The sequence below is a fragment of the Cryptomeria japonica genome, chromosome 8 (genome assembly GCF_030272615.1).
Source record: "Cryptomeria japonica chromosome 8, Sugi_1.0, whole genome shotgun sequence".
Classification (NCBI taxonomy): domain Eukaryota; kingdom Viridiplantae; phylum Streptophyta; class Pinopsida; order Cupressales; family Cupressaceae; genus Cryptomeria; species Cryptomeria japonica.
The window spans coordinates 43510977-43529135 of record NC_081412.1 but is presented as its reverse complement, the minus strand read 5'-3'; positions in this window follow the sequence as shown (position 1 = coordinate 43529135).

Sequence of the window (18159 nt, the reverse complement as noted above, 5' to 3'; positions counted from 1 at the left end):
TAATTAAATAGTTTCTTTAAATTATTTAATTAACTAATTAATTCTCTATTTCCAAACCCCCAAATTCTAATTTCATTTAATTTCTAATTCTTCTAATTTCAAATACATGTGCATGATTGTAAAAATAAAATTGAAAATCTAAGTCAAAGTGCAAGCACATGCTAAATTAATTAGTTAATTCAATTATCTTTCCAATCTCTATTTCCATCTTCTAGTTAGTTTTTTCTAAAAAAAGCTTTCTTTGTCATCCTCTTTATTTCCTCCAATCATTCTTTTTCTTCCCTCAGTTAGCTTTTTCTCAATCAGTTAATTCAATTAATCTATTTAATCTATTCTGTTTCACATCCAAATTAGCAATTCAACTGCCAATCAACATGTGAGCTCACCTGAGTTTCACCTCTTGATCAATTTGTTCTACCTTTCAATCAATCTTCTCGAAAAATTTATAAATTGAGCATTCAATCTCCATTTTCAACAATCATGAACTTTGAATCTTTGTGTCAATTATAGGTTGTGAGTGTAATATCTAAGAACCGCCATACCACGAAGAGGAAAAGAGCAATGGAAGTTATACGCAGTCATAGAATAGGGAGTTTTGATTGATTTACTTTATAATTCCTATTTCTTGTTATAGTGTTATTTCATTGTCTGTTTGTTAGAATTTTTTGATTGCGGTAGGGATTCATGATTTCCCTTTGTTTATAATTGATATTTAAATAATGATAAATTTGAACATATCACACTACCATCATAAAGGAGGCACAAAAAGTTTGAAGTAGACCTACACCAAACTAGTTGAATGAACACTATTATGACCTCAAATAGATAGATTGGAGATTATATATTGGATGATTCCTAACCTTATAGTACACATTCATTCACACCATCATATGGAAAGTGTATATTTTGCGAAGTTTTTAAAGGACATAAATTATTATGATTGTTGGTTCTACAGTAAGGTTAGAAATATCCCTTAAAATCCGCGCAGACAAATTCTTTGAATTTTTACTGTACAAAATGTTATCTTTCTTTGTCTTTCAATCTCCATCTCAAATCCACCCAGAAGCTCAAGCTACCTGGCCGTCCGTTTCTGGAGAAAGCTTGGAAGGGATTTTTTCTTCGCTAATGGAATGTCGGCATATCAGAGTCACTTGTTACAACACTGGGAACAAATGTTACATTCTAAATTTTAACAAATTTAAAGCAGTGGCTGAGAAGATGAGGGGTTTGGTAGGGGTCTTGACAATTCCATGGTCTTTAAATCTTTAGAAACCCCGCATTGAGAGAGTACTTGTTGCAGCATATGCGGTTTAATCTTTCTCAGGCATGACTGTATTGCTGTATACATTAAAGCCCAAAACCACATCAACATAAATAATAGGTAGGATTGAAGAATGTTATAATAATTAAATAAAAGTGAAGAAAGCAACTAACCTCGCCTCTTCATAAGTTGTGGTTGGCAATCCATGGCAGAAGTGGTATTCTCCTTGGCAGTTTCATTACTATTTATTCCCAAGAAATCGATTGTGACCAGCTGCCGTTGAGACATCTCTTACCAAAACAAATCTATTGTAATGTAGTGAATGTGCAATGCAATGGAGGGAGACAGAGGTGTGATATTTAAAAGAGATTAGAAACTACACGACCGAAATGGGTGGTGACGCAATTTGACATGCAAAGAGCACGTGTGATAAGGCAGGCAATGACATTCTCAAAATCGTTGGCAATCGAAGTTGTATTATGATTGATACAGTTGACAAAAAGAGCGCCGTCATGGGTGGACAGTCTAAGTATGTAGGTGAAAAGTGCGAGTAGGATACGAAAGGAAGGTAGTCTGATTTGCAAAAAGGTGGTCTGCTCTGCTGTACAAGCGGATAATCGTGAAGCCACGTCGGTGATATTTTCGATGAGGGCGGGTTCTTTTTCCTCACATTTTAAACTCACTTGCCACAACAATACGTAATGGAGTACAACCTTGTTTGCTGTGTTGTTTCGTAAGGTGTAGTTAATACAAGTCAATGTTTAAGTCGGTGTAGAATACTAGCTACAACCACACCCATATCTTCAAGGAAAAGCAATAATGCAACGAGCATTTTCTTGATGGTCCAAAAGCTTTTAGGGATGATTAAATTCAACTATATAACTTTATAAGTTTGAACTTCAATTTGCATTTGAAGAATATCACAACATATCAAAACAATAGTATGCATAGTCTTGATAAATAGAATAAAAACGTTCAAAATGTTGAGATTGTTAGCCATTAAAATTATTACAAGTTGAAGCATCAACAAGCAATAAAGCAATATCTACATAGACTAAATGAAGTGAGGCCCAACTCTAAGAGCCTATAGCATTTCAAGGATAAACAACCATTCAATACAATCTTTGTTAGGCCTAAGTTTAAGAGACAAAGCCTTGGCAATAGTTTTAAAAAAAAAATTCAAAAGTGTGGTAAGCCTCCAATTCTAAATATCTTTCAAATCTATAAATTTAGGTATGATTATAATATTTTTCTTGATTATATTTCTTAAATATTTGAAATAAAATGATTTATGATAAACCTTGTGAAGTTCTTCACTCATAAAATCCCAAAAGATATAAAAGTCACAAAGTAATTTATCCATAGTAGGGGCCTTGTCATTGGACAAAGAAAATAACATGGACCTTACATAATCTTTGGTAAGAAGTTGACCACAAATAATATGCCATGAGTTGGATGCCTAACAAGGAATCACTTTAAGGTAACATACCAACAAAAAATAACACCCAAAAGAGTAACATACCACACTCTCAACGAGCTCAAAATGGAAAACAAATATTTTGATGAGCTCTTATAGGGTAAACTTTTGGAAATGATTGTGCATTACCTTTGTTCCCTATGTTAATTATAAGGATGCCATACAATTTCCATACAAGAATATATGCTACATTATAATTGTTTTATTGTATATATTGCAGAGGATGATGTTGCTACTTTAATTCAAATTCTTAGAGTATGAATTCCTTACATTGAATCTTGATCCATTGTGACAATTCTATATAGCTAAAAGATTAACAACAAAATTACTACTCGAGGTTGAAGTGAAAACAAGCAATTTTTAGTGCTATGTACCTACAAGCAATTAATGAAATGGAATTAGATTTCAAATTGGCCAATCTACATCATTTTTGACAAAATTTTATATATTAATATTCTTTCATGTTGGAAGCTAGATCTCAAGATGCATCCTATGGTCATTTAGATGAATCAGTTATACAACATTCATTTCTTATAAAGAACGATGTATTTTCTACATTATTACAAGTCTATACCTTCTTTTTTTATTACTAATATAGTAATATGACTAGATTCTTTCCTAATTTCAGAGAGTATGATTGTGAACTTTATTGTTTTACCTTTTTCAAAATTGTCATTAGCAGGCTATACACTATATGTTGTATAATGATCCATGGAGATCAAAAGACAAATTTTGATACAACAAATATGAGCTTCCATAATATTGTCAAGAAAACAAGAGAAAATACAATAAGAAGGCTGCACTTGAAAAATGTACATGGTTTTTGTTTATTTAAAATTTGTGTAAGAGTCAATGATGGAAAATCCATGTACCTTTCTCTATTGTAATATTTCTTGTTCAATCAGAATCGCTTGGCACTATCATGTGCAAAGAAACCTCAAAATATTGTAGGAAATAAAAAAGTGCATACTCTTTTACAGTTCTACCATCATCGGTTGAAGCACCAATTTGCACACACATGTTTTGTTGATCAAGATTGAGATGTTGCATATAATGATAATTTTGGTACTATTTATCAACAACTCTAATAACTCCAATGATTAATTTCAATGAGCATTAGTGGCATGATATGAAATTTGACAATGCAAAACTAGATTCACATGACTATTAATTTTGATTGTTCTTCTAGTCATTGGCAAGAATTGCACTATCCTGCAACCCTTGTTATTCCATCAAAAAATATGTTACATTCTAAAATTGTAACATTAAATTCGAGAACTTACTCCAATGTGTTCTACCAATAAGGTATCTTGGACTTGCAAACTGTTCTAGATTGGACACACTTTCCCATAACCCCCTTGAAATGTTACCAATTGAGATGAGTTATATGTTTGTATCTTGAATGATATCCTTGCCCAAGTTATTATATGTTGATTCAACATGTAATTCAATCAAGAATTCACATATACTATTTACCTATATTTACTCTTTATAGGCATTTTATTCCTAACCCCGACATTCTTGAATGGTAGGACACCGCCTAGTTTAGGTGATACACATGTGAGTCATGTTAGATTTGTGGTAGCTAGGAAATAAATTTTTAACCATAAATTAGAAAATATAAATAGATATTATTAGAGAGAGAGACAAAAAATAATATGTGCATATAATACACATACTATATGATAGAAATTTGACATTAAACATATACTTGAAATATATAGCATATAATCTATCATGAATTTTGGATTTTTGATAGGTTTTTCCTATGATTGTGATTCTATTGCAATCCAACAAGATTCTACATCCCTTTTAGGATACTAATAACTTTTAGAGTTTAAAATATGAAAATTTAAGTTATTTTGTGGTCGTTTCTAGGAATTAATATATTTTTTACATTATTTACATCACTTCTAAATATTTAGGAATCCAAACTAAAGCATGGGGTACAAGAAAACCCAACTTTTGAAAATGGGATGTGTTTGTCGGACTATTGTTTGTTGATGGGGGTATGTAAAATAACAGTTATTATAAATGATAAAACCCTAGGGAGATGTATGAATAGAAATGTGTATCTATAATGGATTCAACATAGAGATTATTTTACAAGAGGGTAGAACATCTTATATTAGGGTTGTAAGCAATACAAGGTGTATGCAAATTTTTAATGGCCATAAGAGATAAAAAAAATTAATGGATTCACAAATGAGGAGATCGGATAAATAGATAAGGGAATGGAAATGATTACAATAGAGATAAAAAAAAAAAGAACTGAAGGATATGATGTAGATCTAAGGTATAAATCTATGCAAATGATTAGTGAGAATAAGAAAATAGGATTTATAGTTTTCAAAGTGGGAGAAGCGAAACATAAACTGGGAAAGGATAAAAGGGGAAGAATTCTTTAAGAGATTCATGGTGAAAATTGATGAATATTCCTTAAAAATTTTAAGCTTCAAATTTGTAATCCTCCTCTCCTTCACTCTTCAATAATGGTTGGAAATCAATTTCCTATGTGTTGATATGGGAGAGAGATACTAAATTTTTTCAATTTGGCATTAGTTTTACATAATGAGTTATTGGAGGAAAGGAAAAGCTTAAATATGATATATCAATAGACTTTTAGATAAATATTTACAAAAAAACGTAACAAAGATTGGGACATAAATGGCAAGGTCACTTTTTATAATTTCATATAAGGGCTCTAATGCTTAGGGCATTTTATGTTTGTAATTTTTTCAAAAAATAAAAAAATTATAATAATATACTTTCTTATAAAGTAAGCACTATAATTTAGTTGCTCATAAAATATTGAAATTTAAGACACATGAGGTCTCACACTTTATATTAAAAAAATTACCTTTTCTCTTCAATTTTTTTGTGTATATTGATAACTTGAAACTTTAGTGCAAAAATATGTTTTTAACTATTTTTAATGTATATATATTTTTAAATAAATTTAAAAAGTCACGTATACTAAAATATAACTCTTTCTATTTGGCATAACTTTTTTTCTTGATTATTTCAAATTTGAAAAGAACTATATCTTCTGGGCATAGACTCTTTTCTCTAGCGCATTTATTTTTTTCAAAATTTTAATATAAATATTCATAATTTTTCTTTACAAGATAATCAACCTTATATTTTAGTACTGATGACCTAATTTCAATAAATATAAAATATTAAAAACCTAATTAAAATATTAAAAGATATATATTTTGAAAAATTCACTTATACATCTATAAAAGGATATTTTTACATTTCAAAAATATATTTATTTATAAGAGTATGAGTTCTTGAAACATCGAGTTTTTGAAAAAAAAAAATGGTAATTAAACCTAAAGTGGTATAAAATATACATTTAGTAGACAATTCGAATTGGAAAAGGTGTGGCCCATATATAAGATAGCTATAATGTATCTCTACAGACCATATCTTTGACTAAAAAATTTTTTTAGTTAGAATTGCTTAAATTCACTTGTGTTGATAAGTTGGCCTAAAATGTGACATAGTTTTGTGCTTTTACCCTAAAGTCCTTAAAATTAAATTTAAACCTTTCATCACACCCTTCAAAACTGGAAACTCTAATATCTTCAAAATTATTTGCGATCTTGCGACGAAAATTTACGAGCATGCTTATCTAGCTAATTCAAAGCTTTGCGAAGAATTCTACACTATTTCGTGATCAAATGAAAACTTACTATAAATAGTAACCTCATGTAAATGCAAGGTTGAGACACCATTTTCCCGACACATGGTGCTAGGTGTCATAGTCTAGGAGGCCTATGGAAATAGGTGCCATAGTTCATGAGATCTATTGTGCTAGGTGCCATCATCCTGGATTTTTGAGTTGGGATAAAGGTTAGTAAGCATGGAATTATGTTGGGCTTCTAGAAATGGCCATGTATTGAGCATATTATACATGAATCAAGGGCATGAAGGACAACCACCAATGTAAGCCCAAAATGTGTGTGAAATTATGGAGGGATACAATTTATGAGACTACACATTTGTTAAAAATAAAATAAATATTAGGAATTAAATGGAAAGGTCATTTTTTATAATTGCATATAAGGGCACTAATGCTTAGGGTAGGGGTCCCCAAGGGCTCAGTTGACATTGATAGTAATGTCTATAAAATTATCTAATAATTTTGGTTGTGGATTCCAATTGTTTACCTATTGTTTGCAATATTTTTCTACCTGTAGACACCTAAAAATGTCTCATTGACCGTGTAGTAATTATTCCTCTAATTAATTAAATAATTATTTAATTATTTAATTAATTTAATTAACTATTTATTCTAATTTCATATTTCCTCGTCATCTTACTAATTATTCTATTTCTTATTCTTTCATCATTTTAATCATTTTCCAATATTCATTAATTCCTCAATTTAAATAATCTTTATTGTTTAAATAAATTCCATTTTCAATTTCTATCTCTAATCATCTAATTATTAACCATTTTTTAAATATTAATTAAATATTTATTATTTAATTAATTGTGATTTTAATCCTTTAGCTTAAATAATCGTTATTATTTAATTAAAGACCATTTTTAAATATCGGGAAGGAGATTCACAAACAAAGAGGATATTTCAAATTCCTAAGTATGTGGTGGAGTGACCTTGGCTTCAAAGATAAACTTAGGGAATGGTGGTTGGAAGGAAACACCTCTGTAGGCACCCCTAGCCTTAGATTTGTGAAAAGACTGCATTTTTTAAAACACAAGATCAAGATTTGGAACAAATCGACCTTCAAAAATATTTTCTCATAAAAATTGAGATTAGAGGAAGAACTTGAAACGTTAAAACAAATAGTGATGATGGTCGGGATGACTAAAGAGGATTTTCTACTTGAAAACAAGTTGAAAAAGGAGTACAATGAAGTTCTAAAAAGAGAAGAAATTTATTGGAGGGATAAGTCAAGAGAGCTATGGATTTCGGAAGGGGACCGTAACACAAAAAAGTTTCATGCTTTTGTTAGGTCTCGGAGACAACTGAGAGAGGGGGGGGTGAATCAGTTGTCTAATAAATATAAACCAAAACGAACTTAACCAAACTTAATGCTTAATACTGGTAAACCAAACTTTATGTCGGTAGACAGTTTTATCAGTTAATTGCAGTACCGGTAAAGATTAATGCATGAAATAGAAAGCCAATAACATCCACAACACATAACACCAATATTTATACATGGAAACCCTGTAATGGGAAAAACCACGGTGGGAAACCTTACCCACAATCAGATGATACTACCGCAAATAGTATGTGTGTATAATATGGTGTCTGCACATGCAGAAAGGCCAGCTTCCTAGAGCTCATTGCTCAATCACAAAATGGGAGTCACACTGACTACAATTGGATGGTTAAATCCAATGATTATGTACTGCTCAGAATAGCATCTTGGTATGCTGGGTTCAATACCAGTTAAGCTCTGATATGCCTTCTTAAAACCTTACTTCTATCTTGAATGATGTTTGTGTGTATAGCTCTGCATATATTCGCATATACCTTATTAAAATCCTTTTTCACACTTCCACACAATCTCATAAATGAGATCTTACATTTATACCATAACCTAAGAGCAAATGAGTAGGTCGGCTCACTAAGAGATATTACAATAAAATCAATTACAAATTAATCAATATCCGATGCATCATGTAGACTCAATGCATTTATAATAATAACAAATCATCTTCATGATGTGACATGCTAATCTGGAATAGATATGAGCTTGCCGATGCATAACCTAGACCTATTTGTCAGTAACAACAAATATGCAAACCCGATCAAACCAATAAACAAATCACCAAAACTAAGTGTCCAAACGATGCCTTCGACATAACCAAGTAATCTCCAAATCATTCCAAGTGCCGATGAACAATATAACCTATTAGTGAACCAGATACCGGTAACTATGCATAAGTCACTGACATGCTGGTGAACATAACCAAAGATCTCTAATTGCTGATAAGTGTTGATAGATGTTGACAAGTGTTGACATAAATGACAAAACCATATCAACATATCCAAAATACCAACAGCTTCCTCAAAAGCCAGAAGAATTTATAATAAGATCAGTGCCATCAAGGATGAACATGGACATTGGAAGATGGATGACAAGGAAATTCAGTGTACAACCCTTCATCATTTTCAAAGACTTCTAGGGAATGCTGAAGTGGGGGTGTTGATTTTGAAGACCTGGTTGATGCAAATATTAAGCACAATATTCTCTCCAAATTGGATGCTGATCTGCTGGCAGTGCCCTTCACAATGGAGGAAGTTAAGGTTGTGATGTTTGGATTACACCCGAACAAAGCTCCTGGCCCAGATGGAATGACTGCAGACTTGTTTCAAAACTGGTGGGAGTTTATGGGGAGAGATATTTGACTGATTGTAGAAGAGTTCAGGAAAAAACACAAATTTGTTATAGAACTTAATCACACCATGATAGTGTTAATTCCAAAGAAAGAGGATTGCGTATCCATGGCGGATTTCCGGCCCATCTCATTATGCAACACAATATATTAAATTATCTCAAAATCTCTGGCTAATAGGCTCAAGATAGTAATGCCCAAATTAATTTCTAAAAATCAAAATGGCTTCACTCTAAGCAGAGAATTAGTGGATAGTATCATTCTAGTAGCAGAGGTATTGCACTCCAGCAGAAAGGCAAACAAAAAGGTATGACCATTAAAATTGATGTTACAAAACCTTATGACAGGGTGGTTTGGGATTTTCTTATCTGTGTTCTTAACAAATTTGGTTTCCCAAAAGACTGGATTGAATGCATTAAATTTTGTATCTCTTCGGTTAGCTTTTCTATGATTGTAAATGGAGCGGTATGTGGACTCTTTGAGGCCACAAACGGGTTACGCCAAGGGGATCCTCTTTCCCCTTCATTGTTTGTCATGATGGCAGAGGTTTTGGGTAACCTCATCAAAAGGAGAAACAGTGTAGGCCTATGGAAAGGCATCAGGGTGCATGAAAACTTCGAGACCATAACGAACTCGCAATTTGTGGATGACACAATTCTGTTTAGTGAAGCAACTTTGAAAGACGCAGGGGAAATCAAGAGTGTCCTGGATATCTATAGTCAAGCATTGGGATAGGTGATGAACAAGGACAAATCATAGATCTTCTTCTTCAATACTAGCAAGCACCTTCAAACCAATATTGCCAACCTTTTAGAATTTAAGATTGGGGTTCCCCCCATCAAATATTTAGGGGTTAGAATCGGTTCCAGTTGTAGGCAAAGCCATATTTGGGAGGATATGATCCACTTGTGTCAACAGAAGGCTAAAAAGTGGAAGAATAGGTGGCTCACGTAGGGGGGAAGGCTGACAATGATCAAAGCAGTCGTCTCTGCCATTCTGGTCTACAACATGTCTTGTTTCAAGTTATTGTAGGTGGCTGGGAGGAAGCTGGATGGGTTTCTTAAGAGATTTGTGGGAAGGTGCCAAAGACCATAGGAAGATCCCCCTAATCAAGTGGGACACCATGTGCCTTCTAAAGGTTGAAGGTGGTGCTGGATTGAGAAAGATGGATCTTCAGAATTGCGTGTTGGGGGCGAAATTAACTTGGAAAATGTATGAACAACCAAATAAGTTGTGGTGTAGAATCTTTAGGAAGAAATATTTGGACAGGGAGAGCTCGAACAGGATCCTTACCATTGCGGATGCAACAAGAGGTTCCTTGACTTGGAATTTCTTGTGGGATAGCAGGAGCATAATCACCGAGCATTTATCTTCACACATTGGTAATGGTCAGAAGGCCATGTTTTGGCGAGACTCATGGGAAGGAAAGTAGGTGCTATGTGATTTTTCTGTTGAATAAGAATAGATTAAACAAATCAAAAGAAAAGTTGCCCTATTTGTCAAAGATTATGTTGTCGGCAGCTCGGGCATTGGTGGGAGACTGAAGTAGAAATCTATTGACATTGGGGATAGCAGGTTGTGCTTGAAGTTGGCAGATCTACTCAAAAATAGATGCGTCTTGCAGTCGAAAACAAGAGGACAGGGTGAACTCACAATAATGGTTCCCACTTTTTTGCCACTTTTGACACTGAGATGTACATTTTTAAAATAATCTTCAACTTCCGAGAACTATAACTTTTAAACTATTAAAAATTTGAAGATGATGTAAATTAGTGATTTCTAGCATTTTGTTTGTAGATTCTATATACATTTTTTTCAAATTTTTTTGAAAGATTTTTTAAAAAATTTTCCATCTCCCTCGAAAAGTAGTTTTTTACAACAAACTACATTTTTTAAGAGTGATGTGCCTTCCGTAACGCATAACTTTTTTTCTATAAATGATAAAAACTCAATTCTTTCGAATTTTGGTTTGTAACATCAATATCCAAGGCATGCATTTGGTTTTATAGTGATATGTTCAATATTTTTCATTTTATAAAGTTTTGAAGTCCGACTAGTCATAATTCAAACATAGGTTTACATTTGAACACATAACTTGTTCTATATAAATCGAAATTCAATTTTTTTTTTTTTGTTAGAAAGAAGACATCAATACCAAGGGCATAGATATTTTTCAAAAAAATTTTGAATTAGTTTCTTATTTTTCCCAATGCGTTGAACAGAGAAGTTCATGTTCGGTTAAAAACCAACTTTTAATAAAATTAAAAAATCAAGAACATAATAAATTCAAAATATAACAAAATTATATCCGTTGGAAAGCTTGTTTCGAGTACTACCATCTAATATTTTTGGGTTATGAAGATTATTTCATTCGTGTACTGAACCAGAGCTCCGAAATCATTAATTCTTCAGAACTCTGAAATTTTTTGGGAGAAACTTCCAATTTTGGGGTTTCGATCGAACACATGTTCGATCGGATTGGGTTCGCTCGAACCAAAGTGGGTTCGAGCGAACCCCCATTCGCTCGAACCCACGAGCTAAATTTCGGCACGCATTTTTTGGTAACTGCCATGTTCGAGCGAACCCAACAATTTTTAACTGTCGGCTTTCATTCGAACACGGGCCAACGCATTTTTTGTTTTTTTTTCATTTGTGGAATCATATAAATATCTATAATTTTTTTTCGCTTTTTATCACTCAAATGATTAAAATAATTCGCACTTTTGGATGAGAGAAGATATTTGAAAATTATTTTGAAAGCGAATAATTTGAAGGTTTTTTGTAAAAGCATGGGGAACAAGAAGAGAAGGCAAAATAAGACTGCAAGGAATTATTCTCCCGAAACGGAAGAAAGATATCGAGAACAAAGAAGACAAAGATATCATGATGCAATATGTATTTTTAATTTTATTTCTATTCAATTTAATATGTATTACGTATCAATTAATTAGAATTCAATATTTTTTATCTAATATTTTTAATAGGATTAAAAATAATTTTGTTTTAATTGGAAAACATAATTAATTTGAGATAATACATGTGTATTTGCAAATTTCAATTTCCATCAACTTGCTTGTTGTGTAATTGCATTTTTCTCCTATATAATTAAGTTCATTTATAATAGATAAGACCTATTATGTCATAATTTTTAGGTTCTAAATTATATATATTGAATATTTAATCTACATGTACAAGTAATTTCATGTGATAGGTCCTTTAATATCACATAATATATTTGTCTTAAGGGTAGTTAAGCATATTAATTTTGTGAAATGTTTTTTCAAATGTGGTCATATTGATTTTAATAATAAGGCCTATTAGGACTATTACATTGATTATAGTTCTTAAATGTGACATAAATTTATAACAAAGAAGATATTTAATTTAATATGTATTACGTATCAATTAATTAGAATTCAATATTTTTTATCTAATATTTTTAATAGGATTAAAAATAATTTTGTTTTAATTGGAAAACATAATTAATTTGAGATAATACATGTGTATTTGCAAATTTCAATTTCCATCAACTTGCTTGTTGTGTAATTGCATTTTTCTCCTATATAATTAAGTTCATTTATAATAGATAAGACCTATTATGTCATAATTTTTAGGTTCTAAATTATATATATTGAATATTTAATCTACATGTACAAGTAATTTCATGTGATAGGTCCTTTAATATCACATAATATATTTGTCTTAAGGGTAGTTAAGTATATTAATTTTGTGAAATGTTTTTTCAAATGTGGTCATATTGATTTTAATAATAAGGCCTATTAGGACTATTACATTGATTATAGTTCTTAAATGTGACATAAATTTATAACAAAGAAGATATTTAATTTAATATGTATTACGTATCAATTAATTAGAATTCAATATTTTTTATCTAATATTTTTAATCGGATTAAAAATAATTTTGTTTTAATTGGAAAACATAATTAATTTGAGATAATACATGTGTATTTGCAAATTTCAATTTCCATCAACTTGCTTCTTGTGTAATTGCATTTTTCTCCTATTAAACATGTTGAATAATTTAGGTGAACTATTTATATTCAACTTCACGTACATGCAAAAACATTTCAGATTAGGAGGTCTATTATGCAATAATAGGTCTTAAATATACTCACATGTGACAAATTATAGTCCACTTACATTATGGTCCATAACAAATTAATATGAGGTCACCTAAGTTATCGTATGCATGCATCAAAATATTTGTACTTTTAATTTTCAAAATTGGAATTTCTAATTTATCAAAATTTTATTTTATGTGTTAAATTAGTGCTCAAAATTAGAGATTGAACTTTAATCCTAACCTGAGAACAAATTGAACTTTAAACCTAAACAAGTAATTTAATTAGAGTTATAACAATAAGGTCTTAAAAAAGTATTTAAATTTAATAAACCAAATTGAATGGGCTTTAATTTTAACATGTAAAGCTTTAAGCCAAATTCACCCCTATTCTTAATCCTAATTGAATAATCTCTGATTAATTCAAGAACCTTACACAAACTCTTAAATTATGTGCAGAACGGGCAAATGAACCTGTTGAAGAACACAATATAGTTGATGAACATAGGGAGGAGATTGTCCAAGTTGAACCAATGGAGACCTTTGAAGGAGAGGGGTCAGGCTCCTTACCTCCTACCACTGATATGGATGAGCATATTGTGGATCTAGCTAAACAGGTGAAGAGAAATATTTCTTATAAAAATTTAGATCATTTACTTGAAATGGATGTGGATGAGTTGAAACGTCTTAGTGAAGAACCTAGACATACTAAAAGGAGGTCAATGAATAAAAGTGCAAAAGAAATAATGTCGCATTTCAACAATCTTGATACTACACTAGAAAAAGATCAATTGTTATCAATTGTACTTACTCATAAAGACTTAATAGATCCAATGAAATTGTTGGGTATAGATACAACAAATCAAAAGAGGAAATATTCTCAGCTACAAAAATCTATTGTTGATAATGTTAAGAAAGGTTTGGTGAACATTGGTAAAAAATCTCGAAAACTAGATAAGACCATTTCAAGAAGAGTGATGTTGACATCTTTAGTAAATGAAAGATTGCCTCAAAAAAGACAAATCTCTTCACTGTCATCTGAGTTTAGTTTTAGTAGAAGGACAATATCTAAATATGTTAAAAGGAGAAATATTTTGGATGATACTACCTCAGAAGGGAATTGGGCAATTATGTGTAGAGCTCCTCGTTCTGATAGAATTGAAGATGTTGTTAGGAACTTTGTGACAAGTTTTTGGAATGATAATACTCGCCCTTCATCAAATAGTAGAGATGTTATCAAGCAAAGGATTGGTCCTGATCGTTATGATCTCCATGTAAAACATTGGCTAGACACAACAAAACATGAATTGTATGTATTGTTTACTAAAACAAACCCTCATATAAAGATTGGACAAACCATGTTTGAACGGTTAAGGCCATATTATGTGAAGTTAAACAAAGTTTTCGAAACTTGTTGTTGTCGTTATCACATCAAATTTGACTTGTACTATCAGGTGTTTTGAAAGATTAGAGAAGATAATGATGGTTATGAAAATGCTCCTCCTAAACGAACAAGTCAATTTATAGCATCCATCTTATGTGATAAATCAGATGATAATGCAACCGGTCAAATAAATTGCATAAGAGGAATTTGTGGAACATGCGGGGACTTGGCTAAATTGCCTTTGAGAGATGAAGATACTGACATGAGGAAGATGGTAAATTGCAAGAGTTATAAGTACAAAAAAATTGAAACAAAATTTGGAAAGGAATCTACAAGACTAGATTATGTAGAAGAAGAAATACCTATTGGAACATTTATGGAAAATTTTCGTAAGTTGATAAAACCATACATATGCCATGGTTTTTTGCCAAGTGGCAAGCAGAACAATTTAAAAGATTAAGAGACACTTTCCCACTTGGAACTATTTTATCTGTAGTTGACTTCGCAGAGAATTACTCTTTTGTGCATCAAAAAGAGATTCAATCAGAGTATTATTTTTCAAAGCAAATCACTATTTTCATGCATGTGTGTTATCGACATGCACAGATGAATTTAGATGGTGTTGATAGTACATTTGAAAATCGTGTCATTAAGAAAGAGTACCACTTCTATATCAGTGATGATAAGGAGCATGACACACTTTTTCTATGTCATTGCTTTAAGAAGTTTTTTGAATATTTGAAAGATAGAGGCATAACAATAGTTAAACATTTTGTTTGGTCTGATGGATGTGTGGCACAATTCAAATCTTCGAGGCCATTTTATGCACTATGTAGATATCATAGAAATGACAAAATACCACATGTTTGGAGTTTTTTTGAGAGTGGTCATGGAAAGGATGAACATGATGGTGCAGGAGCTTGTATCAAACGTGCTATAAGAAAGCATCAAATAAAGTACACAGGAGAACGTATAGAAAATGCACATGATGTTGTTGAATGGTGTAAGAAACACTTTGAACAACCTAATTATCCTGGGGAATCATCATCAAGAACATATAAGCCCATTCCATATAGAGTGTTTTGGGAGATAACCGGTACGTGTTCTCTTTTAGTATTTTATTCTATTTTTTTTTAATTTAACAACTTGATCTACATGTATGTATTCTTGTACACATGTACATTTTACAGATGTGGATAGAAAATCAATGCATGGATGCAAGAGTGTGGAGAGGACAAGATCTTTGCATTGTGTCATGAGTACAGATAATCGCCCATGGACATTATACACTAGAGATTATTCATGTTTTTGTTCTGAATGCATTTTCGAAAACTATGTTGATTGCAAGAACCAAGAGCTTGGATATGTTAGTGAATGGAAAATGGTGCCACTACATGTTTCTGACACATACGAGGATTCAAATGAGGATGAAAACTTTGAAGACATTCCTTTGATTTCTGGTGATTACGATCATATTTCAGGATTGATTAAAAAAGGTATGTATGTACATGACGTACACATGTAAACATTTCCTTAAAAATGACATATAACTTAGAATTTATTTAAATTGTGTCAAATTGCAGGAGATATTTTTGCAGTCATAGCAGAAGATGGAAATATAGAAGGTGTTAGTTATTATTTATTGCGTTGCACAGAAGAGAGAAAGAAGTTATCAAAATCTGAGATGAGTGATGGAATGTCATTTCCCACAGGTTTGAGTTCTGATTTGAATATGTACATACATACAAATCGCTTGTGTGAATTTTTTTAATTTCTCATGTTTCTTATATACATGTACATGCAGGATCAGTTGTAGTGCAAGGGACATATTTCAAACAAGTTAAAATTGTTCAACATGGGATTCATTTCACTGAATACCAAATTGATAACAAGGTATATCAGTATAGTCACTTGGTCATTGCTGTTGGCCTAATTCTTCAAGCAGTTCCACGTCAAGGGCGGACTCAAAAGTGGAGACTAGATAGTGAAGATCATGACAAAATATTAAGTGTTATTGAAGAGCGTTGTGAACCACTTGATGTGGTATGAACTATATATACATAATTTAGTAATCCACTTGAATTGAATTTTAATGTAAAAGTTCAAGATAAATTCTAGATCTCAAGTAACTTGTTTTGAAACTATTTAGGATAAATATTTTTTTAAGTTTATTTATACATTATATCAAATTAGGATGTATTTAAATGTGCACGTGTTTAATTGTATGTAATTGTATTTGTATTTAATTAAAAAATGCATATTTAAATTAGAATGTAATATGTACATTTGTAAAATTGATATATTTAATATGGAATTAGGACATGTACATGTTGTGAACTATTTAACTACAATATACATACCTAGAAGCTCACATACCTACAAATATACATACCTATGTAATATACATGTACTGGATGTGAACTATTCAATACATGACCTATCTTAGTTTAGTTTGTTCATTTCATACATACTCTTTTGTTTGAAAATCAAACATTTATAATTGAATACATTTAAATCAAGTTTGTTTGAAAATCAAACATGTATTTAAATCTAATCTAATCAAACATGTATAAATCTAATATAATCAAACATGTATAATAGATGATCAAACACAAACCAGGTATACAGAATAATCTAGAGTCTAAATAAGTCGTTGTACATGCATGAAATATACAATCTAATCAAACATGAATTTAAATCTAATCTTTAATCAAACATGTGTATAAATCTAATATAATCAAACATGTATAATAGATCAATCAAACACAAACCAGGTATAAAGTATAATCTAGAGTCTAAACAAGTCATTGTACATGCATGAAATATACAATCTAATCTTGAACATGAATTTAAATCTAATCTTTAATCAAACATGTGTATAAATCTAATATAATGAAACATGTATAATAGATCTTGATCAAACACAAACCAGGTATAAAGTATAATCTAGAGTCTAAACAAGTCGTTGTACACATGCATGAAATATACAATCTAATCAATCATGTATTTAAATCTAATTTAATCAAACATCATGTACATAAATCTAGAATATAATCAAACATGTGTATAAATATAATATAATCAAACATGTATAAAACTTATAACATGTATAATCTATAGTCTAAACTCCATGTATAAAGTATAATCTAGCTCTAGTCAAACACAAACCAGGTATAAAGTATAATCTAGAGTCTAAACTCCATGTATAAAGTATAAAGTATAATCCAGAGTCAAACATAACCCAGGTATAAAGTATAATCTAGAGTCTAAACTCCATGTACGTGCATGAATATATATATAATATGAAAGTATATAAAAAGATAAATGTAAATGAGCTATAAAGTCTGGAGCAAATCAACACTGGGGATCATCATGTCGGCTACGAACTGAGCGACCATCTGAGGGGGAGTCCTGCAAAAGTAGAATTTATTTAAATATTAAATATAATATATATAGATCTCTCTAGACGTGCATGTACATCAAATATATATATACCAAAAACCATAACTAACCTGTACACTAATGTCACCATCTAAAGAATCTCTCCTACGCACATGCTCAGAGCTCAAGGAAGG